Source organism: Pogoniulus pusillus, chromosome 9 (assembly GCF_015220805.1).
Source record: "Pogoniulus pusillus isolate bPogPus1 chromosome 9, bPogPus1.pri, whole genome shotgun sequence".
In the NCBI taxonomy this organism is placed as follows: domain Eukaryota; kingdom Metazoa; phylum Chordata; class Aves; order Piciformes; family Lybiidae; genus Pogoniulus; species Pogoniulus pusillus.
The window spans coordinates 33,303,555-33,329,529 of NC_087272.1; the positions used below are offsets into that span (position 1 = coordinate 33,303,555).

The 25,975-nt window shown below is 48.1% G+C and overlaps 1 long non-coding RNA gene across 1 annotated transcript; it reads left to right on the forward strand.

Annotated features, from left to right (window-relative positions):
* The first annotated feature begins 4,783 nt into the window (after positions 1 to 4,783).
* On the forward strand, positions 4,784 to 13,951 carry LOC135178494 (uncharacterized). The gene is made up of 3 exons (XR_010303572.1): positions 4,784 to 4,874; positions 9,423 to 9,520; positions 13,892 to 13,951. It is a non-coding gene; the product is annotated as an uncharacterized LOC135178494 (long non-coding RNA).
* The last annotated feature ends 12,024 nt before the right edge of the window (positions 13,952 to 25,975 follow it).

Sequence of the window (25,975 nt, forward strand, 5' to 3'; positions counted from 1 at the left end):
CTGAAGGAGAAGGTTCAGATGAGGGTTACAAAATGAGCACCTCTTCTACAAAGAGAGCCTGAGAGAGCTGGGGTTGTTCAAGCTGGAGAAGAGAAGAGTCCAGGGATATCCTATAGCAGACTTCCAGTACCTAAAGGGGCTTACAGGAAAGCTGGGGAAGGACTTTTACAAGGGCATGCAGCACTAGGACCAGGGGCAATGGTTTGAAACTAGAACAGGGTAGATTTAGAGTGGACATTAGGAAGAGGTTCTTTACCATGTGAGTAGCGGAACAGGTTGCCCAGAGAGGTGGTGGAGGCCCCATCCCTGGAGACATTCAGGCTTGATGGGGATCTGAGCAACTCAATCTACTTGAGGATGTCACTGCTTGTTGCAGCAGGTTTGGACTAGATGACCTTTAAATGTCTCTTCCAACCCAGCGTGTTACACGATTCTGTGACCAATAGCTTTACAAGGCAAACCAACTTCCTTCCACAATCAAAAGCCAGTAAAAAATGATAGAGAGCTGTGTTGCCTTTTTTATTGCCAGGAAGCTGATAACACTCCTTAAAAACTCTTCTCAAGAAGTGAACTTCAGCCAGTGTGGAACAACCTTCAGTAGGATGTTATACAATCAACTATTTTGTTGGCTTAAAGTTTTACCATCGTGTGAAACAAAAACACCAAGTCAGGGGCAGATTTATAGTTAGATATTACATAACTACCACAACTTTGCTTTGTGGGGGATACACCAGAGAGCCACCTTCAGGAGGACTATGAGCACAGAATGTTAGGAGTTGGAGGGGACCACAAACAGATCATCCAGTCCAGCCCCCCCTGCCAGAGCAGGATCACCTGGAGTAGGTCACACAGTAGGTTTTGAACATCTCCAGAGAAGGAGACTCCACCACCTCTCTGGGCAGTCTGTTCCAGGGTTCTGTCACCTCCACAGTAAAAGATTTTTCCTTATGTTTATATGGAACCTCCTGTGCTCCAACTTGCACCCATTGCACATCACTGATGACAATGCAAGAAGAAAGCTCATAGAAATTTTTAGAAGAGCACAACTCTTAATAAATGCAGGTTTGGGAGATGAAGAAGGGCTTCTCTATATATTTTCATAGCCCATGCATGACAGGGGGAACACCCAGTAAGAACCTAGTGCCAGAGCTGCTCAGGGTACAAATCTCATTTCAGTACTTCCTTTTGGGACCAGTGCAGTACTGGTGTGCTCCTCGTGTGTCAGAGCAGGAGAAGCAGCTCTGAGTTGGGGCTTGGCAAGCTGGTAAAAGGGCAAAAAGCACATCACCACTCAAGCAAGCAGCTCTGCAGAGGAGCTAGAGTATGATCAGAATCAGCAGGGCAAACAAAGACCTGGTTAAAGCACATGATCCTTAATAACTGTTTCCAGAACACTTTGATGTCCTTAAGGAGAGAGTATATGAAGTCCAAAATGGTTAGTCAGTAAGTGAGAGTTTCAAAAGCATTGAAAGAGTTGCAGAGACTGCTAAGATTTCCCCTCAGGATGAGAAAGAAGTCCCATTGTTGGTGTTTTAATGTGCCTTTCTGCACAGAACTGCCTCGATCAGAAAAGGCCTCTAAGATCATCAATTCCAGTTGTAAGCCTACCACGATAAGCCCTTGGCTAAGCCACATCCCTAAGCACTATGCCTACATGACTCTTAAACACCTTCAGGGATGGGGACTCCACCATTCCCCTGGGCAGGCCTTTCCAATGCCTGATAACCCTTTTGGTGAAGAAATTCTTCCTAATATCTGATTTAACCTTCCCTTCAGAGTGGTTCCAAAGAGTGTTCATTGGCATAGTCATAGGCACTTTTATATATAGGATCATAGAATCAACCAGGTTGGAAGAGACCTCCAAGATCATCCAGTCCAACCTAGCACCCAGCCCCAGCCAGTCAACTAGACCATGGCACTAAGTGCCTCATCCAGGCTTTGCTTCAACACCTCCAGGGACAGCAACTCCACCACCTCCCTGGGCAGCCCATTCCAATGCCAATCACTCTCTCTGCCAACAACTTCCTCCTAACATCCAGCCTATACTTCCCCCTGCCACAACTTGAGACTGTGTCCCCTCGTTCTGGTGCTGGTGCTACATACACACATATAATTGTGCAACTCATGGCCATTTTCTCTTGTCCTATCATTTGTTACATGGTTGAACAGACTGACCCCCACCTCTCTACAACCTGCTCCTTCTCCAGCAGGGCAATTCCATGCACACATTTCACGGCCATGTTTTCATTTTCTGACTAAAAGCATGGCCTCAGTGTATCTTTATGTAAGTTGTGCAATAGCAAAGTTGGAATTTGCATTTTTTAGATTACCAGATAATAATAAAAAAAAGAGATTGCAGAGATATGCACCACCCTTCATTAGAGGCAGCCATGCTCACTCCCACCCAGTCCTGCCCAACCGAGACAATATTGCACATACGCCTCCAGACAATGAGACTGCCACACCTTTTGCCTCTAATTAAAATTATTAAGTCAGGAAGGGGGGGGGGAATAATGCATTTCACTCTGTGCTTGTTAGCCAAATGTCTTGATAAAGCTGAACATGTTCTGCTGCTGCCCACCATCTGTTCTTACAAAGACTTTTGAAAAGCACTGAACGGGAAAACAGATTTGTCATCCCTGACTTTCAACCGTTTTATACCATCCCTGCTCTCAGGATTTTCTTTGTGAAGACCAAAAAACATTCATAAAACAGGCTGAACTTTTCACCCAGTAATGCAATTTTGCATTTGACATGTTTGAGGAGAGAAGAGTCAACCCAAAGGCTGAGTAGAAAGCTGAGTGCCTAGAGTAACAAGGATGGTTTTATTTGGGACAGTATTTCAATGGGGCAAGTGAGGCACTCTTGCTTCTCCTGGCCTGTCCTAATCCTTTACACATTCTTGGCCCTTTCACTGTTAGATAAGTCACCACAGAAGCACTGCAACTCCCTGTCTTTGACAAACAGTTGCCTTTTCATGGCATTGTAGCCTCTGAGGCATCAAAACATCACGCATGCTCTTTCCTAGCTTTCCTTTGTTGCTAGCAATTCAAGCATCTGCATGAAAATATATCTTTTGCATTGGTGAGTTAAAAAACCTCACCCAGTCTTAACCACAGCACCCAGGCCTGTCATGGTTCCCAGTATCTTGCAATTCAAGAGAGACGTTGAGGTGCTGGGATGTGTCCAGAGAAGGGCAACAAAGCTGGTGAAGGGCCTGGAACACAAACCCTTTGAGGAGAGGCTGAGGGAGCTGGGGGTGTGCAGCCTGGAGAAGAGGAGGCTCAGGGCAGAGCTCATTGCTGCCTACAACTACCTGAAGGGAGGCTGTAGCCAGGTGGGGGTTAAACTCTCTCCCAGGCAAGCAGCAACAGAACAAGGGGACACAGTCTCAAATTGTGCTGGGGGAAGTCTAGGCTGGATGTCAGGAGGAAGTTGTTGGCAGAGAGAGTGATTGGCATTGGAATGGGCTGCCCAGGGAGGTGGTGGAGTTGCCATCCCTGGAGGTGTTCAAGAAAAGACTGGCTGAGGCACTTAGTGCCATGGTCTGGTTGACTGGCTGGGGCTGGGTGCTAGGTTGTACTGGATGATCTTGGAGGTCTCTTCCAACCTGGCTGATTCTATGACTACTCTAGGACTATGAAGAAATCCCAATCGGTGCAATACAGCAGCCCAGCTGTTGATAAGTGCAGGTTGATAGCAAGGTCAGTGCTGCTTCTTAGTAGAGTCCACATTGCATTTTAGGTCTAGTCCTCATCTCCAAGCTTCCAGTGGTCTACTGTAACTATTTTGCCATTCCTTCAAAGCTTCACTTCAAGTACAGTGTTATAGTCACACAATGACAGAATGTCAGGGGCTGGAAGGGACCTTGGAAGCTCATCCAGTGCAACTCCACTGCCAGAAGAGGATCACCTATACCAGACCTAGTGGAAGCATTTCTTGCTGACAGAGGACACCATTCGATGAACATGAGCAACCTGTGCTGAGAAGAGTGTCCCTGGAGCACATCTCAGAGGCAGGACCTAAGGCGATGAAGCAGCCCCCACGTCCAGCTGCAAGGGGGCAGGATCTGCTGGTCACAGGAGGCTGACCCTGCAAATTGTTTATATAAGCCTTACCCTGCCTGTGCCTTAAGCCTGTCACTGGATCACCGCAATAAAGGGAGCACAGCTTTAACCACATTGGTATGGCATCGTGACTCTGGCTGCCTTCCCACCAAGATCCCACTGGAACATGTCCAGGCAGGGTTTGAATATCTCCAGAGAGGAAGACTCCACAACACCCCTAGGCAGCCTGTTCCAGTGTTCTGTCACCCTCACTGTGAAAAAATTCCTCCTTGTGTTTAAATTAAACCTCCTATGCTTCTGCTTCCACTCATTGCCCCTTGGCCTATCACTGGGCATCACTCAGCAGAGCCTGGCTCCATCCTCCTGCCACTCACCCTGCACATATTTATAACCATTGATGAAGTCACCCTTAAGGCTTCTCTTCTCCAAGCTAAAGAGCCTCAGCTCACTCAGTCTCTCCTCCTAAGAGAAATGTTCCTTTACCTTCATCAACAAATAGACTTTGGCTGAAGCTGGTGCTCATCTCCAGAGGCATCGCTCGCTGTTGCTTGCAAAATAGGTGTATATCTTATTGCATGCAGGACCAAATCTGTGCTCCCTTTCCATAGATAATTGCTATTAATTCTTATTCTTACATACTACTCTTCTTCCTCCTCACAGAAGCTCCTCCCAAAAGATGAGTGGAAATCACTGAACTGTTTTAATTGGAGTCTAAAGTGGAGTCCAACTGTCAACCCCACACCACCAGGGCCAGAACGAGTGGTGTTTAAGTGGTACCAGCTGTCAACATTATCCCATCACAAGAAGGTGAGAAGTGGCTCACACAGGTGCAGGTACTAAATTCCTTAGGGCCTGACTTCAGGGAATAGAGAGGCCACTCTTGGTTGGGCTATTTTTGGTGAGATAAAGGCTGAGTGTGAAGATGTCTGAAATAGCAGGACTGTTTAAAGGGAAAGCCCTTTCAGCTGATACTAAACCAGTTGTGAGAGTGTTGGTACTAATCCTACCAAAGACCTGTGGCATCCCAAGGCATGTGAGACCAGGACTGCTTGGTCAAGGGCAGTCAAACCTCCTCCTCAGGCCAGCACAAAGCTCTGCTTGCTGAGCAGGGGTAGGATAGAAACATTTCTAATACCAACTGCAAGAAGAGTGTGATTGTGCTGAACTGCAGAAGCACAGGGAGGTAAATAAGAGCAGCAGCAGCAAGTCTTGAGATGATACCAGGCATCTCTAGATGTCTTCTAGCAGAACACGCTCAAAAAAGGGACCTTTCCCTGTCTTCTACAAATTAAACTCCACCACTTGCAAATTCTCTCTAGAAATTCCTTAGGAGTAGTTTTTCTTCTGCAATTTCTGGTATCACCCATTTCAGGTTAGACTGGAAATATTGTGAAAGAGGCTCCTGACTCACTAGCATCCTAGACTCTCTCAGACTCTTCACTTGCTCATATTCAAATCCACAAACTTCTCAGGAAGTAGAGATACAAGAGACTGAGGATGTTACCTTGTAAAACTGAGGACATCAGACTGGTTTCAAAAGTCAGAAACAAACTGTGCATCATTGCCAAGGCTGCTTCTAAGAAGGACATGGAACTGCTGGAGCAAATCCAGAGGAGGCCACAAAGATGCTCAGAGAATCAGAGAATCATAGAATCATAGAATCAAGCAGGTTGGAAGAGACCTCCAAGATCATCCAGGCCAACCTAGCACCCAGCCCTAGCCAGTCAACTGGACCATGGCACTAAGTGCCTCATCCAGGCTTATCTTGAAGACCCTCAGGGACGGTGCCTCCACCACCTCCCTGGGCAGCCCATTCCAATGCCAATCACTCTCTCTGGGAAGAACTTCTTCCTAATATCCAGCCTAGACCTACCCCAGCACAACTTGAGACTGTGTCCCCTTGTTCTATTGCTGGTTGCCTGGGAGAAGAGGCCACCCCCCACCTGGCTACAATGTCCCTTCAGGTAGTTGTAGACAGTAATAAGATCACCCCTGAGCCTCCTCTTCTCCAGGCTAAACAGGCCCAGCTCCCTCAACCTCTCCTCATAGGATTTGTGCTCCAGGCCCCTCACCAGCTTTGTTGCCCTTCTCTGGACACCTTCCAGCACCTCAACATCCTTCTTGAATTGAGGGGCCCAGAACTGGACACAGCACTCAAGGTGTGGCCTGACCAGTGCTGAGTACAGGGGCAGAATAACCTCCCTTGTCCTACTGGCCACACTGTTCCTGATACAGGCCAGGATGCCATTGGCTCTCTTGGCCACCTGGGCACACTGCTGGCTCATCTTCAGCTTACTATCTATCAGTACCCCCAGGTCCCTTTCCTCCTGGCTGCTCTCCAGAGGGCTGCAGCAGCTCTGCTATGAGGACAGGCTACAAGAGTTGGGGCTCTTCAGCCTGCAGAAGAGAAGGCTTCAAGAAGACCTTGTAGTAGCCTTCCAGTATCTGAAAGGGGCCTACAGGAGGGCTGGGGAGGGACTATTTACAAGGTCCAGATAGGCAGGACCAGAACAAGAACAGTCCTGATCCAGGGTTGTTATTATTAGGACCATAAATTGTCAGGTGGATCTAGAGAAATGTCAAGCAAAGTATTTTTATAAAAGCATCCAGCAATCAGATGAAACTTTTTTCTAGCTCAGATTTTCCTAATATTATGAGGCCATTCTTTCCTCAGTGGCCATTACTTTGTGGCAGAAAGAAAATCAGCGTTAAAAGAAGGTTTATGGGGTTGGTTTGGATTTCTTTCCCCACCTCCCATTTTTCTTCCTCCCTTTTCTCACCCTTCTTTGTTGTTCTGCAACCTCCCAAAGCTTCCACATGGAGCCCACTGGATGAGCCTGATGATCTGAAAGGCCTTTTCCAACTGAAATGATTCTCTGATTCTATCTTTGGCAGCATTACTATGGGAACAGGAGGAGCTGTGAGTAATGAAAGAGTAATGTCTGTTCATTTAATTTTCCTTTCGGCCACTTAGATTTTGACAAAGCTCAGAAGGCTTAGAAAAGTTACAGAAGAATGAAAGAAAAATGTACACATAGAATCATAGAATCATAGAATCAACCAGGTTGGAAGAGACCTCCAAGATCATCCAGTCCAACCTAGCACCCAGCCCTATCCAATCAACTAGACCATAGCACTAAGTGCCTCATCCAGGCTTTGCTTCAACACCTCCAGGGACGGTGCCTCCACCACCTCCCTGGGCAGCCCATTCCAATGCCAATCACTCTCTCTGGGAAGAACTTCTTCCTAACATCCAGCCTATACCTACCCTGGCACAACTTGAGACTGTGTCCCCTTGTTCTATTGCTGGTTACCTGGGAGAAGAGGCCAACCCCCACCTGGCTACAATGCCCCTTCAGACATTTGGTTGTCAGGAGATGGAAGGAACCATTTAACCTGCCTGCAGTTACCACCTTGTACTTACTGGGAAAAGCAGAAGTGAGAAAACAGAATCAATGCTTTGAACGTGCAAAAAAAAAATCACAAGTTGAAAAAGAAGATAAATACCCTAAATGATGCCTTACAAACTATTCAATCCCCCCCTTTCATCTCTTTCTTACTTGAAGTGTGAGCCCAGCTCCCACATGAACAACTTTCCTGAACTTCTGCACAATGCCTTTAAACATTTCCCCCTCATTTCCTCTGAACACCCAGCATCATTAAGCACATGTGACTCATCAGTGATGATGGCTTAGCTTGGGACAGCATTGGTGGTTTCCACACCCAGCTTTATGTCCTAGCTTTCTCTTGGCAGTTCTTTCTCTTGCTCCAGGGATAGCTCAGCAGCACATGAGGCTCCCTCACCACCCAAGTTTGGAGGAAACAAGGCTTCATTTCAATTTCCTTTCACACACCTGTCTCTAATTTATGGCAGCTCAGCAGCTGCTCCTGGGCAGCCATGGCACCTCTGCAGCAGAGGCAAGAGCAGGGCAGGTTTCCTGGCTGGAACATTAGCACATGCCATTAAGGAACTCTGAGAAGTAATGCACTCAGTGAAAACCAAATAGAGCTTGGCAGCAATCTAAATATTTGGGGGCTGGGGTTGGGGGGGGTGATAAGGTGCTACAGAGCCACTGAGAGTAGCCACATCATCAATCAAATCTGGAGAAGAATGCTGAGGAGGAGGCTCCAGAGAGATACAAATTTAACCCCTGGGCAGAATTCACCACTGTTTCTGACAAAGGCCAAGTAAAAGAGACAGGTTGCTGCTTTAAGAGGTGCTCCAGCCCTTTGGCTCAAGACATGCCATTTTCAGGCTGGCAGGGGGCAGCGCTCAGAGAAAGCATTAGGGGATGGTCCATCATAGCTTTTGACATCAATCCTCTGGCTTAGAGATCACACACACAAAAGTTCTCCTTGTCCTGTAGCAAAGCATGAAACAAAGCCACAGACCTCTGGCTTTGTCACTTAAAATGTGAAGTGAAAGAAATGAGATTGTTCAGCTGCTCCTCTAGATTTAAAGTATTAAATCCTGTATTTACATGGAGACCCAAAAGAATTAAACACAGGCAGGAGAAGGGAACATTCTTTGGAGATGTGGCTGATTATTTTCCTAACCCAACGTGTCAGCGGCAGCAGCCTAGATGCTACCTTTAGAAAGAATGTGGCCTTACAACGTGTATCTTTGTACATCTAGTTCCTTGCAAAGTGCTATTTGAATTGCATTCAGCAGCCAACATATTTCCTGAGAAAACAACTGTCTGTTGGTACAGGAAGCTGCACAGGTGACAGTTTAATTCAGAAAAGAATAGCAGAAGAACCAGCGCAAACACCAGGGTAAAAGTGGGTTCTCTGAAACAAAGCAGGCATAGTTCTGCTCTTAGTGCCAAAAAGGTGTTTGTCTAGCCTATATTTCACTCTCAGTACCCAAACAGAGTTTTCCTAGGAGGTCATCAGGCCTCTTCTCCCAGGCAACCAGCAATAGAACAAGGGGACACAGTCTCAAGTTGTGCCAGGGTAGGTCTAGGCTGGATATTAGGAAGAAGTTCTTCACAGAGAGAGTGATTGGCATTGGAATGGGCTGCCCAGGGAGGTGGTGGAGGCACTGTCCCTGGGGGTGTTCAAGCAAAGCCTGGATGAGGCACTTAGTGCCATGGTCTAGTTGATTGGTTAGGGCTGGGTGATAGGTTGGACTGGATGATCTTGGAGGTCTCTTCCAACCTGGCTGATTCTATGATTCTATGATTCTATGAAGTGTGCTTAGCCAGTTTTGTGGGGCCCCTAAAAGTGTTTGGCAACAGGCTTTTGGTTCACTAGCAGGAGTTTAAGCCTTTGGAGATGCAGGCAAAGACAGTAAAAGAGGTTGGTAAGTTCTGTTAAGTTTTTGTCCTTGGGCATTACCATCTCTAACTGCAGGGCTGTTGTCTCTGGAGAACCACAGAGGTACAGGCAGCAACTCAAAGCACCGCAAAGGCTGATTTAGCATCACGAGTGCCCTCAGCACGGTACATAAGGTAAGAGCATTTGGGGCTGGTCTTCTTTGAGGAGTCAATTACAAAGTTCTAGCTCAAGAGAAAAAAAAACATCCTTCAGTGCTGAATCATCTCAGGTAGAGAGTCTGAAGGAAAGGTTGCTGCTGAGCACTTTAGTTGTTAGTTAGTGTTAGTTAGACCTGGTTGTGCAAGCACCTTAAGTACAGGGCAGCCACTGGACACCACAAGAAACAAAGCAGTGCTGCATGCCCTGTAATCTTGTCCTTAATCCACTGTTGGTAAGGGCTGAAGAAAATTCTTAAAGCAAATATTAGCAAGTTAACCCATGTAAGGAGGAGAAACAGGCAGGCAGGAGCTCTCTGCGTTACTGATGGATTTGCTGTCATGAAGACTCTGTAGTCTTGCTTTCACCACCAGCTTGGAACTCTCAGCCATGCCTATACAAGGGAGTTTTGACTTGGTCGTTTTTTGCTTTCCAGCCTCTGGTCCTTCATGAATTCCACTTTGGTTTCAATACCATAGAATCAGAATCACAGAAAACATCCAGCTGGAAGAGACCTCAAAAGTCACCCAGTCCAACCCTTGAATTAGCACTGAAGGATCAACACTAAACCATGTCCCTACATGCCAGGTCCACACACTGCTGAACAGCTCCAGGGATGGTGACTCCCCCACTGCCCTGGGCAGACCATTCCAGTGTTTGAGAACCCTCTCTCTGAAGAAATATTTCTTAGCACCCAGCCTGAACCTCCCCTGGCACACCTTGAAACCATTTCCTCTAGTCCTGTTGCTTGACACCAAGGTAAAGAGGCTATTGGAAGAGACCTAAAAGTTCATCTAGATCCAACTCACCCTGCAAAGAGCAGGGACACCTTCTACTACACGAGGTTGCCTAAGGCCACATCCAACCTGGCCTTGAATATCACCAGGGAGGGGATATCCTTCACCTACCTGGGCAAGCTGTTCCAGCATCTCACTGCCCTCACTGCAAAGAATTTCTTCCTAATATCCAGTCTAAGTCTACCCTCCTTCAGCTTAAATCCACTCCCCCTAACTCTGTCACTACAAGCTCTTGCAAAAAGCTCTTAATCAGCTTTCTTGTAGGCTCCCTTCAGGTACCAAATACATCTTATTCTCCAAAGTATCAGAAACTGGTGATAAAGATCATCAGGGAGTGAGCACTCTCAGGCTCACCTACCAGAGAAACTGCCTTTTAAGGCTTTCAGTGAAGGGCAGGAGAGGATCTGGTTGAGCACTTTGCAGCAGGCAAGGTGCTGGTGAGAGCTGAGACAGCTGGAAAACTTCCCGGTGGGAAAGGCTTGAGATAAACCAGATTCCGTTTGATGCTCCACAGGCTGTGTTTGGTGGGAGTGACAAAGTCCACTGTCATGTTAGGCTGCCACTCTCAGGCTCTCTCTATGACAGGACAAGGGGCAATGGGTGGAGGTTGAGGCATAGGAAGTTCCATGTAAATGTGAAGAAGAATTTTTTCCCTGTGATGGTGAGAGAACACTGGACCAGGCTGCTCGGGAAGCTTGTGGAATCTCCCTCTCTGGAGATATTCAAGACCTGCCTGGAGGCGTTCTTACGTGATCTGCTAGAGGTAATCCTGCTCTGGCAGGGGGGTTGGACTGGATGAGCTTCTGAGGTCACTTCCAGCCCCTAACCTTCTGTGATTCTGTGATTCTTCCACCTGTGGGCAGTCTCATCACCTTGAAGGGCAAGATGCACTACTACTTCCACCAAGACTCAACTCCCCATTTAATAGAGGCACATTCCCTGAAATTTTCTTCTGTCCTCCAGCTTCTTTCAACTGATAAAGCTTAGGAGACAACAAGAAAAATCCCACACAGTCAGCCTTCCACTCTGCTGGTCACAGGGATGGACAGCCATGAATTACTTCACATGGGAAGTCTAATGGGAAAGGAGTACATCAGTTTAATGGAAAGGGATTTTTAGCCCAAACATAGCAGTGTGTAAAGGTAGGTATGAGCAGAGGGTTCAAAGGCAGCCAAACTACTGCAGGTCTGCCCGTCCCAGAAGCAGGAGGCTGAGCCATCCTAACACAGTTGGTCCTGAGTGGTCCACTCAGCCCACAATAGACCTATGCTGCCCCTGCATGGCACTAGTTTTGTGTCCACGAAGAACAGACATAAGTTTACTGTGCCTCATCAGCTCAGGCTGAGCCAAAGGGCTTCCTGGAGCTGCTCCAGGCCTGCTCGTGGCCAACTCAGGCACTCCTGAAACCAAGGTCCATTTACCAAATTACCAGGTAACTCTTCCAGAGGCAAAGGAACTGACTGGTCCTATTTGCACAACATTCCATAGAATCATAGAATCAACCAGGTTGGAAGAGACCTCCAAGATCATCCAGTCCAACCTATCACCCTGCCCTAGCCAATCAACTAGACCATGGCACTAAGTGCCTCATCCAGTCTTTGCTTGAAGACCCCCAGGGACAGTGCCTCCACCACCTCCCTGGGCAGCCCATTCCAATGGGAAATCACTCTCTCTGGGAAGAACTTCTTCCTAATATCCAGCCTAGACCTACCCTGGCACAACTTGAGACTGTGTCCCCTTGTTCTATTGCTGGTTGCCTGGGAGAAGAGGCCACCCCCCACCTGGCTACAATGCCCCTTCAGGTAGTTGTAGACAGTAATAAGAAGTAATCTCTGCGTGGGTCACATAGGAACAGCATCCAGCAGGTCTTTGGCACCTTTATTCAATAGGACAAGCAACTTTTCCCCACGGCAGTCTGTAATCTTTATGGAGGGAACTACACACACAGCTGGTGCCCAGCTGCTACCTACAAAGGACTCATATCTCAGTGCAAACAAAGCAGTAAGTGATTTGGCTGAATAAAGCGACAAGGGGACACAGTCTCAAGTTGTGCCAGGGGAGGTATAGGCTGGATATTAGGAAGAAGTTCTTCACAGAGAGAGTGATTTCCCATTGGAATGGGCTGCCCAGGGAGGTGGTGGAGGCACCGTCCCTGGGGGTGTTCAAGCAAAGCCTGGATGAGGCACTTAGTGCCATGGTCTAGTTGATTGGTTAGGGCTGGGTGATAGGTTGGACTGGATGATCTTGGAGGTCTCTTCCAACCTGGTTGATTCTATGATTCTATGAACATAATAAACAGATTCTCTTCTTCTGCACATTCATTCCTGAGTATTTGCTTATATTTGGAAGCATTTGTGGTGGTGAGGGTGATTTATAAGTGAACACTACCTGCTTTAAAGAACCTGCTTCTTTCAGTTGAAAAATAGTGCCTGACCTTTCTCCATATAGAATTGTTTGGGTTGGGAAAGACCTCTAAGGTCATCGTGTCCAACCATCAACCTATGACCACCACTACCATTAAACTGTGTCCCAGAGTGCCATGCCCACGTTGCTTGTACACCTCCAGGGACAGTAACTCCACCACCTCCCTGGGCAGCCTGTTCCAGTGCCTGACCATACTTTCCATAAAGAATTTTCTCCTAATATCCAACCTAAAGCTCCCCTCACTCCAGATTTAAACAGGAATTGAGGCAACAAAGACCACAGATAAAGATTCTGAGGGATGTGGTATAGTTAGCCCACCCCAATAGAAAATCAAACACAGGCTTATGGGACCATCCAAGACAACCAGCAAGATGTTGTGCTAGTTACTAAGGGGGAGGGGGCAGGAGGGGGTTTGGCAATGCTGAGCAAGGAGCTACACCAGTGCAAAACCCTGGCATCAGGGCAGCAAGCTCCTGCCACCAGCTACCGAAGGCAGGGCAGAGCCAAGCTTTCCTCAGAAGCACACAGTGAAAGGACAGTGGCACTTAGCACAACCTGCAGTGAAAGAGACTTGGGCTAGATCCAAGGACAAAGATGTTCACACTGAGGGTAACAAAAAATGGGAAGAGGTTGCCCAAAGAGGTTGTGAAGTCTCAATTCTTGCAGATATTCAAAGCTCAGCTTGACATGGACCTGATCAGGTCCTCAGGCTGCGCCAGGGGAGATTTAGGCTGGAGGTGAGGAGAAAGTTCTTCACTGAGAGAGTCGTTGGGCACTGGAATGGGCTGCCCGGGGAGGTGGTGGAGTCGCCGTCCCTGGAGCTGTTCAAGGCAAGATTGGATGTGGCACTTGGTGCCATGGTCTGGCCTTGAGCTCTGTGCTAAAGGGTTGGACTTGATGATCTATGAGGTCTCTTCCAACCTTGGTGATACTGTGATACCGTGATCAACTTGCTGTACTTCACCATACTTTGAGCAGGAGTTTGGGTTGGATGACATCCAGTAGTTTCTGCTGGCCTGCATTACCCTGTGGGTGTTTCTGTTAGCACCTTCCCAGAGGCTGACCCACTCAGAGGAGAAATTAAGTTACCTGGAACCAATCTCCAACTTCTCTTTCTTTTTTCCCAAGGAAAAGTCCTGTCAAGATTCTCTCAAAAAGCAAGCTCTGCAGTTCCTTTTAAAACCCAGGGGAGTGGTGCTGCCAGTGCCTAGGTCCCACATGCTGCAGGCCTGCTGGCTAAAGGACTCACCCAAGAAAACACAGTCCTTAGTTCCAGCCTCAAGCCAAGCAGGTTCAAACACGCAGAGTGCGGCCACCAAGAAATAAAGGATCTGGAGAAAGGCTCAGGGACGTGAAGGGGCCCAGCCCTCTAGTGAGAGGTTAATGTCTCCTTCTAAGAAAGGCAACCTTCTCTTCTGGTGCTGGACTGTCTTTTGCATGGGCTCAGGTGGAGGAACTGCCGTGAAGCTGGGGACGTGCCAAGCTTTATTCCCTCCCCTGCCCTGCTGTGGCCCGGGGGCTGCAGCCTCGCTGCCCCTGGTTGCTCCCTTCCTGGCCCTTTGAGTCATGTCCATTTATTCTGCCAAGGTCCAGCTTCAGTAACGCACTCCAAGTTGCTCCTCCTCCCACAGCTGGCCTGCTCACTAGGCTGCTCCCTTGGGAAACGTACACTTGAGCTTCTCCAGGCTGAGGAAGACTCCATGCTGAGGAAGACTCCATGCTGAGGAAGACTCCATGCTGAGGTTTCCCTGTGCAGCCACCCTAAGCACCGCGCCACTCGCTGAGAAAACCCCGCGCGGAGCTGCCGTTACCATTGCCACCCTAACCAAGGCAGCTTGCAAGGAGCCTGGGCCCGGCTGAGCTCTGCGGGCAGCCAAATGTGCTCTGTGGGCGTTAGGTGTGCTCTGGGAACGGGCAGTGGGACGGGCCCCGAGGGAGCAAGGCTGGCAGCTGCCAGCTTCCTGCATCCCGCCCTTCCCAGCGCCCGGGCACAGCCATGCAGGCTGCAGCGCTTCTGGCTCAGCAACCAGGCAGAGCTGGGGGTGCCCAGGGCGCTCCAGGACCTGCCTGGCGAGCACAGGCAGCCCCAAGCCTTGAGAGCAGCTGCAGACTTGTGGGACCAGCAGTCTCCTTGGATTGCCCACAGGCGTCCACCTGATGTGCCCTTCTGAACCTCAAGCCCTGTGACACAGCCGCTTCACACCCCAAGGGCTTCACTGGGCTTCCGTGCTCACATCACACTGAGCCAGCATGTGCCCAGGTGGCCAAGAGAGCCAGTGGCATCCTGGCCTGCATCAGGAATGGTGTGGCCAGCAGGAGCAGGGAGGTCATTCTGCCCCTGTACTCTGCACTGCTCAGACCACACCTTGAGTGCTGTGTTCAGTTCTGGGCCCCCCAGTTTAGGAGGGACATTGAGTTGCTTGAGCATGTCCAGAGAAGGGCGACGAGGAGAGGCTGAGGGAGCTGGGATTGGTTAGCCTGGAGAAGAAGAGGCTCAGGGGAGACCTTATTGCTGTCTACAACTACCTGAGGGGAGGTTGTGGCCAGGAGGAGGTTGCTCTCTTCTCTCAGGTGGCCAGCACCAGAACGAGAGGACACAGCCTCAGGCTGCCCCAGGGGAGATTTAGGCTGGAGGTGAGGAGAAAGTTCTTCACTGAGAGAGTCATTGGGCACTGGAATGGGCTGCCCGGGGAGGTGGTGGAGTCGCTGTCCCTGGAGCTGTTCAAGGCAGGATTGGACGTGGCACTTGGTGCCATGGTCTAGCCTTGGGCACTGTGGTAAAGGGTTGGACTTGATGATCTGTGAGGTCTCTTCCAACCCTGATGATACTGTGATACTGTGATACTGTGATCCAGTGCTCTGCTAGAAACACACTTAGGGCATCATCTCACTGCCTCACACTCTGTACTCTGCTCTCTCTCCTCCTGAGCCCTCTCTCCTACTGTCCTTCCTACCCCACCATGACAGCCTTCTGCCCAGGCCGTCCACACACATCTTTCAGTGGTTATTTTCTCTCCATACAGTTCCCCAGCAGAGTTGATCTCTATGTGTGGTAGGATTGGTACTTCCTAGACACACTCTGGTTGTGTGGCCAGAGGCAGTCCTGGCATGCCTATTGCTAAAGTAGCCCATAAGAGCTACAGACCACCTCAAAGGGACCCCAAAGAGAGGACAGACCCCTCAAACTTCAAGTCTAGACCAAACAGAAACCCAACCCTGTCTAATTCCACCAGTTTCTGAGCCCAGAATTTCTCCATCAGCTTAGCCTTTGCCTTCTGTCATACAGAATATCCTGTCAGGTTTTTTGTACTGTCTCCATACTTGTACCAATAAAGCATTACTGCAACTAGGGGGGATGGAGCAAAGCTGGAGGTGGGGAGAGTCAGACTGGTTGTGAGGAGGAAGCTGTTCAGCAGGAGAGTGGTGAGAGCCTGGAATGGGTTGCCCAGGGAGGTGGTTGAGGCCACATCCCTGGAGGTGTTTAAGGCCAGGCTGGATGGGGCTGTGGCCAGCCTGATCTAGTGTGAGGTGTCTCTGCCCATGGCAGGGGAGCTGGAACTAGATGATCCTTGTGGTCCCTTCCAACTCTGACTGACTCTATGATTTTAAGTAACTCTCCTGTTGAAAAGGTACCAAGACATCTTTGCATGCTTGTTGAATTTGGAAGGCACATGTGGACTGGGAGTAGAGCACTGGTCCTCCAGGATCCCCCACCAGAGCTTCTTTTGCGATGCTCACTTACAAATCCTTCCATCCTTGATCATTTGGACTAGGGCAAGAAGGGAATGACCCAAGATCTTCATCCAGGAAAGTACTTTCTCACCTCCCCACAGAGCATGTTGTGTGCCTACTTCTTCATTGCTTTGTCTGCCACTCTCCTTGACAAAACTGATGCGGCGTTGGAAATGTCTTGACTTCAAAAACTCACACTTCAGGGGGCAAAAAAAATCTTAAAGGAAGTCAGCTTTTTCACACCCAGACTCCTACTTCACATTTTCCTCTTTCAATAAACCATTGTTAAAAAGACCCTGAATCTCCCTGTGCTGTTTTTCTCACTGCAAGAGACATTGAGATGCTGGGCTGGGTTCAGAGGATGGCAACAAAGCTAGTGAAGGGTCTGGAGAACAGGTCTGGTGAGGAGCAGCAGAGAACTGGGGTTGTTCAGCCTGGAGTAAAGGAGCCTCAGGGGAGACCATCTCACTCTCTAAAACTCTTGAAAGGAGGTTGGAGGCAGATGAGTCTTGGTCTTTTCTCCCTAACTAACAAGTGATAAGACAAGAGGAAATGGCCTCAAGTTGCACCAGGAGAGGTTGGTAAGACAAGAAGAAATGGCCTCAAGTTGCACCAGGGAAGGTTTAGGCTGGATGTTAGGAAACATTTCTCTACTAAAGGGTGGTCAGGCATTGGAACAGGCTGCTCAGGGGAATGGTGGAGTCACCATCCCTGGAGGTGTTCAGAAAATGTGCAGATGTGGCACTTTGGGATGTGGTTTAGTGGCCTTTGAGGCTCTGTTGTGACTACCACTTGTTTTTGAAAGTAATTCATGTCTTAATACACCAATACTCTCCCTTTTGTTCTGGTGCATTTTCCAATGAAGCAAGTGGGAATTTTCCCATTGTTTAAGCTCTATAAAATGCTGTCATACATTATATATTTATATATATATATACAACATAGCTGTTATAGCCACTTAATAGGTAACTACAGAGTACATCTCTATAACTACATTTTATATAGAGTCATAACCACACACATAGTACAGTTAACTACAAAGTTAAATAGCTGTTACAGCTCATTTTAGGAGGAAAAGGAGTTTTACCATTTTACTGGAATGATTTCACATTTGCTAGTGAATTTGCTGGAATGCTTGAAGTGTTCTGCCTGCCTCCCCTCCTTGATGGGCTCAGAATTCAAGCTAGGCTGAGGAGCTTTGGCTGAATGACAGGGAGGTTAACACATGGGCTAAGCCAATCTGCAAATCTCCTGACCTGTCTTGAGCAGGAAGCAAGGAGCCAAAGGTGTTTTGCTAATCCCATAAGCGAGGGATTCAATGCTGGCAGCGGTGTTAGAGCCACACCTTGAGTAGTGTCCAGTTCTGGTGGGCCACTCAATTCAGGAGAGGTGTTGAGGTGCTGGAAGGTGTTCAGAGAAGGGCAACAAAGCTGGTGAGGGGCCTGGAACACAAACCCTATGAGGAGAGGCTGAGGGAGCTGGGGGTGTGCAGCCTGAAGGAGGCTCAGGGGGGACCTCATTGCGGTCTACAACTACCTGAAGGGAGGCTGTAGCCAGGTGGGGGGTGGCCTCTTCTCCCAGGCAACCAGCAATAGAACAAGGGGACACAGTCTCAAGTTGTGCCAGGGTAGGTATAGGCTGGATGTTAGGAGGAAGTTCTTCCCAGAGAGAGTGATTGGCATTGGAATGGGCTGCCCAAGGAGGTGGTGGAGTCACCATCCCTGAAGGTGTTCAAGCAAAGCCTGGATGAGGCACTTGGTGCCATGGTCTAGTTGACTGGACAGGGTTGGGTGATAGTTTTGACTGGATGATCTTGGAGGTCTCTTCCAACCTTGTTGATTGCTATGATTCTATGATTCTGTGATTCTAACTAGATGATCTCAAGATCTATTCCAACCCAAACCATTCTATAAATCTATGAACTTCTTCAGCTATGCAAGCACTGAAGAGATCTCCAGAGCACACCCAGTTCAGCCCCTCCATCAGAGCAGGATCCGTTCATGTGTGGTAGATGCTGGTCTAATCAGTTCCTACAAAGCTCCAGTGAAGATCTGCAGCACAGGCTGGCTGATGCTTAGCCACTAGATTTGGGGGTTTCATATATCATTTAACTCCTCTGAAATACAGGCTCTTGATTTATACATTTCCCATGGGCATGTTAAACATTCAGTTACTCTTAAACCAACCTTTAAGCAGCACTGATGTTCTTCCACTCCACAACATCCTGGTTTATTCTTGCTGAGCAGCTGCTCTACAGTTTCAGAAGAGCTGTTCTGCCAGCACCAGACACTTCAGGGGGACTGATAATGGCAAATCAAGATTTATGTTTTTCTGTTCAAGTGTTTCATGATTTTGGTGCTCTTAGTTTGAGAGTGACAGTAAGACACTGTGAGCTTACACCTCTTTAATGGTGACCTGTAGAAACTGACCCTTTAGGATGGATTGTGCCAACCCACAATAGACAGCAAGATGAGTTTTGCACTCTCAGAAAAATCATGGAGTCATTCACTCAGTTCTCAATTTTTCTCCCTCTAGTACAGTTAAATTCACCTCTAAACCAAGGGAGGGGGAAAGAATCAGAACTTTACTTTCTCCTAAATCATTTTCAGGAGGTTGTAGAAGCTTTTCAGTGTCAAACTATAAGGCTTTTAATTCCAGCCAAGATGTGTTTTGCTTTCAAGAATGGCCTGCTCTGCCTTTTACAGATGCCTGATGCATTTGTAAGTGAATAGTCCCTCTGTAGGAAATTCTTGCAGCCAGTCCTGGTTTGGCATGGGATGTGACTGCTCTAGTCTATGAGATAATGGGAGAAAGAAACACATCATATCAACCTGGAAATCAATGCTCCTAGTGGTTCTGTTAGCAGAGAAAACAACACAGCAGCAACTGATACCATCTTCTTAATGGCTTGGAGATTTATCTTGAACTCATTCCCTGAAATAACTTGGGACTGGATAGCTTAGATACCTAAATAAAAGTTGTGTGACCCAGACCTCCTGGCTCTCAGCATGATTTGTTCCATATGGGATGCAACAACAGTGGTTCTGGACCTCAGAGGGAAGAGGAGGATGAGGAAAAATGATGGGGGGAGCAGAAATACAAACAAGCAGAAAACAACATCAGTGTAAGACCCTTCTGAGATACCTAAGAATTTAAAAGTACAAAATAAATTGTGCTGCTCTCTTCTGGCCTGGCACAGCTCCTCCTGAAAAGAATGAGCCCACCTGGGAGAAGCACAAGGTGCAATTGGTAAGAGAGCAGTTCAATCAGCTTTAACAGGGAGCCTGCAAATGGTTGCAGCGTGGGAGATGATAGCATGAAGCTGCTTGACAAAGAAACCAACAAGGGAAGAGTGCAAGAAACTGAGGTCTAAGAAGGTGCTCCCTGGGCTGGTGCTGATCTAGGAGGGTTTTAATGGGTGAGATTTCTCTTGAGCTGCTTGACTAGATCGTTTGCCCTACAAATCAAAGTGTGGGCAGAAGGATCAATATAATAGGTGCACTTGCAAAGTCTTGTAAGGAACAAGGCAGCAGTGTTTTGCTTAGGGATGGACCCAAAATAACTCAGAGAAGAAAGATTTGAAAGTAGACAACTGGCTCTGGTTTTCTTTGACCCAGATGTGCCAACAAGAGACTGGACATTGTCCTTACAATGACAGTGAACTTCTATGACAGTTCAGTGCTTCTTCACATGGCAGCATTGCTTCTCAGACTATGACTGGGCTTATAGAGAGCACACAGAGTCTCAGTGCAACACAGAAGCTTGAAGAGAAATGTTGGAGAGGTAGATCAAGAGTAAAGAAGGCTTTGAGAGAAATTCAGGCCTGAGAGTAAGGGAAGAACCAAATAATGAAGCAAAGGGTAAGGACAGTGCTGGAGGAGACATAAGCAAGAGGAAGGGGAATGTTCTTGAACAATATTAGGTTGTGTTAACAGCTGGAGCTGAATCATAGAATCATAGAATCAACCAGGTTGGAAGAGACCTCCAAGATCATCCAGGCCAACCTAGCACCCAGCCCTGTCCAGACAACTAGACCATGGCACTAAGTGCCTCCTCCAGGCTTTTCTTGAACACCTCCAGGGACGGTGACTCCACCACCTCCCTGGGCAGCCCATTCCAAAGCCAATCACTCTCTCTGCCAACAACTTCCTCCTAATATCCAGCCTAGACCTCCTCTGGTACAGCTTGAGACTGTGTCCCCTTGTTCTATTGCTGGTTGCCTGGGAGAAGAGGCCAACCCCCACCTGGCTACAGCCTCCCTTCAGGTAGCTGTAGACAGCAATGAGGTCCCCCCTGAGCCTCCTCTTCTGCAGGCTGCACACCCCCAGCTCCCTCAACCTCTCCTCATAGGATTTGTGCTCCAGGCCCCTCACCAGCTTTGTTGCCCTTCTCTGGACATGTTCCAGCACCTCAACATCCTTCTTGAATTGAGGAGCTCAGAACTGGACACAGCACTCAAGGTGTGGTCTGACCAGTGCTGAGTACAGGGGCAGAATAACCTCCCTTGTCCTGCTGGCCACACTGTTCCTGATACAGGCCAGGATGCCATTGGCTCTCTTGGCCACCTGGGCACACTGCTGGCTCATCTTTAGCCTACTATCTATCAGTACCCCCAGGTCCCTTTCCTCCTGGATGCTCTCCAGCCACTCAGTCCCCAGCCTGTAGCACTGCTTGGGGAGGTTCCAGAAGAATAGAGCAGCTGGATGAGGAGGAAACACTGCTGTTCATCAAACTTTCCTCCCGTGTATGGGCCATCACAGGAACTTTCCTGTCGTGGTTCATGTATTTGTGGCTCAATCTGTGATATTTCTTCACAAACAGCAACTTTGGGTCCCTAACATGACTCCCAGTGCTACCATTGCTGAGGACCTTCACCAAGTGGAGTGGTAAAAGGCATCTAATTGCTGTGCATGCAGGGTGGAGTCACCATGTGGTGCTGTTACTGAGTGGATAAGGCAGACAGTGTGGGAGCTGCTGAAAACTACTCATGTTTCACTGGTGGAACTGTGCTTCTTTTCCTAATATTAAATGCCCTCTGACATGCCAGATTCACTGGAGACTATACACAAAAGTTTGTGACCAGTTTCTAGGCTGACACATAAAAGAAGAATTTAAAATGGTAAGCTCATAAATTTTGTCATAATAATTGTGTCAATTACTTTCCTGATCTCATCAGATGCCCCATGTCCCAGTGCCAGGCCCCACATCTCCTGCCACAAAGCCCCATGACTCTCCCAGGCTCCAGCTCCTTGTGGTCAGCCAGGATGACCTCATGGTCCTGACTCATAGAATCACAGAATCATAGAATCAAGCAGGTTGGAAGAGACCTCCAAGCTCATCCAGTCCAGCCTAGCACCCAGCCCTAACCAATCAACTAGACCATGGCACTAAGTGCCTCATCCAGGCTTTTCTTGAAGACCCCCAGGGACGGTGCCTCCACCACCTCCCTGGGCAGCCCATTCCAATGGGAAATCACTCTCTCTGGGAAGAACTTCTTCCTAACATCCAGCCTAGACCTCCTCTGGTACAACTTGAGACTGTGTCCCCTTGTTCTACTGCTGCTTGCCTGGGAGAAGAGACCAACCCCCACCTGGCTACAATGCCCCTTCAGGTAGTTGTAGACAGTAATAAGATCACCCCTGAGCCTCCTCTTCTCCAGGCTGCACACCCCCAGCTCCCTCAACCTCTCCTCATAGGATTTGTGCTCCAGGCCCCTCACCAGCTTTGTTGCCCTTCTCTGGACATGCTCCAGCACCTCAACATCTCTCTTGAATTGAGGGGCCCAGAACTGGACACAGTACTCAAGGTGTGGTCTGACCAGTGCTGAGTACAGTTCTTCTTGCCTCCAGGAGCAGAGAGGTGTCCATCATCAAACAGCCCTGCTAAAGCAGGACCTGACCTACTCAGAAGAAAGGCCAGGCAGAGAAAATGGACCCACAACAAAGGAGCTATCTCTGCAAGTTTGTCTGTGTGCCTCCCACGAAGGCTGACTGCGAGGGTTGCTGCCATGGACTCCAGAACTCTCCCCACATCATCCAGTGCCCAGTGGCACCTCCTGCCAGCTGACTGCTCCCCCCTAGGAATCACTTCTGAACTGCTTGCTCATCTCTGGACTTACAAGCAGCAAAGCAGAGCCTGAAGGCTTTCACTGACCAGAATACAGGATGCTCAGAGGGATCAGCTTTTCAGTGCCTGCTGGGATACTGCTGTCTGGAAAGGCACTGCCCAGACTGACGTGTTTTGTTCTGCCCACAGCCCCACTTAATTACAGCAGTGCTGGCTAGCCAGGAAGCATTCTCCTACCCTTTTAGAAGTCAAACAGATTAGCCTGATTTCCAAGGGTACATTTACATTGCAGAGATCACCACGCAGAACTAGCACTGAGCTGATTTGGCAAATCCACACAACCCAGCAGAGTCCCCTGCAGATATTCCAAGTGAGACTGAGGGGCACAGCAATCATGTTCAGCTGGCACAGCACCGAGGGCTGTATTGTGTCTGCTTCAGTGCTGGCCTGCATGGAGGCTCTGCACTGAGTTTCCCAGCTCTCTCCAAGCTGTGGGAGTAAATTGTACCACACCAGCTCAGATGTCTTTGTGCACACCCTGAGCTGCTGATCAAATGCTCAGATTATTACATGGTAACTTCACTCCATCACAACCTCTGTCTTTTAGTGGGTGAGAACAAGTCCTGTGGTGTGATCCACTTTGCTTTCATTTTGTTACAGTGCTGGTGTGAGGCACTTAACATCTCTTCAGCTCTACTTCAGACACTGGTTGTTTTTTTTTAAGCCTATCCTTAAGAGAGCCATGTAAATCCAGCCCTCAGATACCTGTACTTAGCCTGATCCCTTCCTTCCCTCCAATATATCACACAGCCTTTGTGAGAAATAGCTACTTTAAAAAATCATTCATTTCAGTCAGATAAAATCATGATCTGGTGCTAGATATGCTATGAATAACACTTCTGGCATCAACCTAGATGAGTTACCTTAAATTTGAGAAACCATTCCTTCTAGCAGGTCCCAGCAGAGCAAGGAACAGGCAGCATGAGGAAATGTGCCATCTTGCAAAGTTTTTGTATGGCTGCCTCTGTGTTCTTGAAAAGCAGCCAGCACTCCATCCCATCCACTTGTAAATGTTCTGCAGCTATTCTCTTAATAACTCAAGGTTGATGGATGAGCTAAGGTTGGGCAGCTTTGTTTGATAGCCTAGGGGAAAGAGAGAGAGAGAGAGAGAGAGAGAGGGAGGGAGGCAGGGAAACAAGTATCAGCAAATAGATTATGCAACAGACAAATAAAAAGAATTGCACAATAGACTCTATATTTTAGATAAGCCTTCTGGAATGTTGTCATTGCCACCACTTGGTGCTGTTGAGAAGAATTCACTAGCTAATGCTGGCACAACCCTACCAATCATTGCATTCGGAGAGACAAATGGGTCTCAATCATCGCCCCCTGCTAATGCTTTACAGAGTGTCAGCCACGCAGAGCGGCATTTTCAACAAGTTGTGTCTTCCAAACAGAGGTTTTCCCTTCCTTTCAGTCTCCTCTTTCCTTCTGAGCCTGAGCAGCAGCTCAGGAGAATGGGCTCAAGCTCAAGGTGGAGGGAGACTTCAGCTTTTTCCACCCCTCAGAGGCGCTTTGCTAGTGGCTTTTGTTCGACGTTTCCTTCAATGATTTTTCAAGCCCCCAGGAGACACAAAGCAAAAAGATTTGTGCCCCAAATCTTCACAACAGGTAAGTGAGACATGCTGTCATTACTGTCAGGAGACTTCAATTTGGTAGACCTGGAGAGTGCCCCTCCACTTGGTAAATACTGCTGCTGTCAAGACTGTGAAAGCTCATCTGAAATCTGTTCTGTATTCACCTACTAAATATCAATGAATTACCTTCTGGCTGAGGACAGAGACATAAAAGCCCTTTCTTTCCCTTCACCTCTTGCCACCAGCTTTCCACCCATCTTTCCATTCCTTCTCCTTGAAGGTTCAACATCTTCCTCATTCTGTGATCACCAGAGCAGAACATAGAAACAACGAAAACATCTCTGTGCGATCTAGAGAAGAGAAGGATCTGGGGAGACCTTACAACAGCAGAGGAGAAGGATCTGGGGAGACCTTACAGCAGCAGAGAAGGATCTGGGGAGACCTTATAGCAGCAAAGAAGGATCTGGGGAGACCTTACAGCAGCAGAGAAGGATCTGGGGAGACCTTACAGCAGCCTTCCAGTACCTAAAGGGGACCTACAAGAAGCCTGGGGAGGGACTTTTTGCAAGGGCTGGTGGAGACAGACCAAAAGGGAATGGCTTCAAGCTGGAAGAGAGGAGTTTTAGACTGGATATTGGGAAAAAAATCTTTACAGTGAGGGAGGTGAGACACTGGAAGAGGTTGCCCAGGGAAGCTGTGGATGTCTCTTCCCTGAAGCCATTCAAGGATGGGTTAAACAGGGCCTTGAGCAACCTAGTCTAGTAGAAGGTGTCCCTGCACAGGGGGAGTTGGAACTAAATGCTCTTTAAGGTCCTTTCCAACCCAAACCACTTTTCTATGATTCTATAATTCCAGTATGAACTGAGTTGTCTGTTTGAAATGAAAACATGAATTTTGCAATGAGGAATGTGTGGAATCATAATGATATATATGCAAAGTTAGGGACAGGGAATATGGTCGTGCACAGGATAGCACAGATCGTTGGGCTGGTCAAGTAAACCTCCAGTGGGAAAGGGGAGCACCTACACATCTTTTTGATGTTTGGGCTGGGCTGAGTGTTTCACATCATTAATACACATTTTTCAAAGCCAGCAAGCATTGGCTTCACACCCTGATGAAGAAAAAGCACAATGGCATATGCAAAGGCCACTCAAACACACACGTGTTAAAATCAACAGCAAAATGCCTGTTGACCTTGGCTGGGATCTGCAGCCTCCATGTGTGTGTGTGTGAGAACAGATGTCTGAAGCTGACTTGCAGTAGAAGAGAAGTCACTGATAAATGGAGGAAAACTCTTTTTAAGGATTTGCAGCCACTCTGCAGCTTAAGGTCTGAGCCTAATGTTGGTTAAGTCACTTTGTAATCTGGCAGAAGCTCTGAACTCTTTACTGACAAGAGCTGCACAGATCAGCTTCTGCAGGGAGCCTTTGCCAGACTCCCTCTTTGGTGAGAAAACTCCTGATGCTCCATGGCTGGGGTCTGGGGAGGTGATCTTCCCCCTGCATGCCATGATACCAAACTCCAGATGTTACAGAAGGCTGCAGCAGAACACGGGTTGCTATGAACAATGTGACCTGTCCCCTGCTCTCTGCCCATCCATGGCATTTCAAGTATAATTGAGGCTCTTTATCTTTCAGACTCTTCACAGCCACTGCAAGAGGCCACAGAGAGATGCAGAGTGAAGGCTATGATTAGCTTCAGTGCTGTCAGCCACAATCCTCTGAGGTTCAGGAATCACTATGGTAAGAAAAAAAAACTCCTTTGGGCAGAAGTTAGA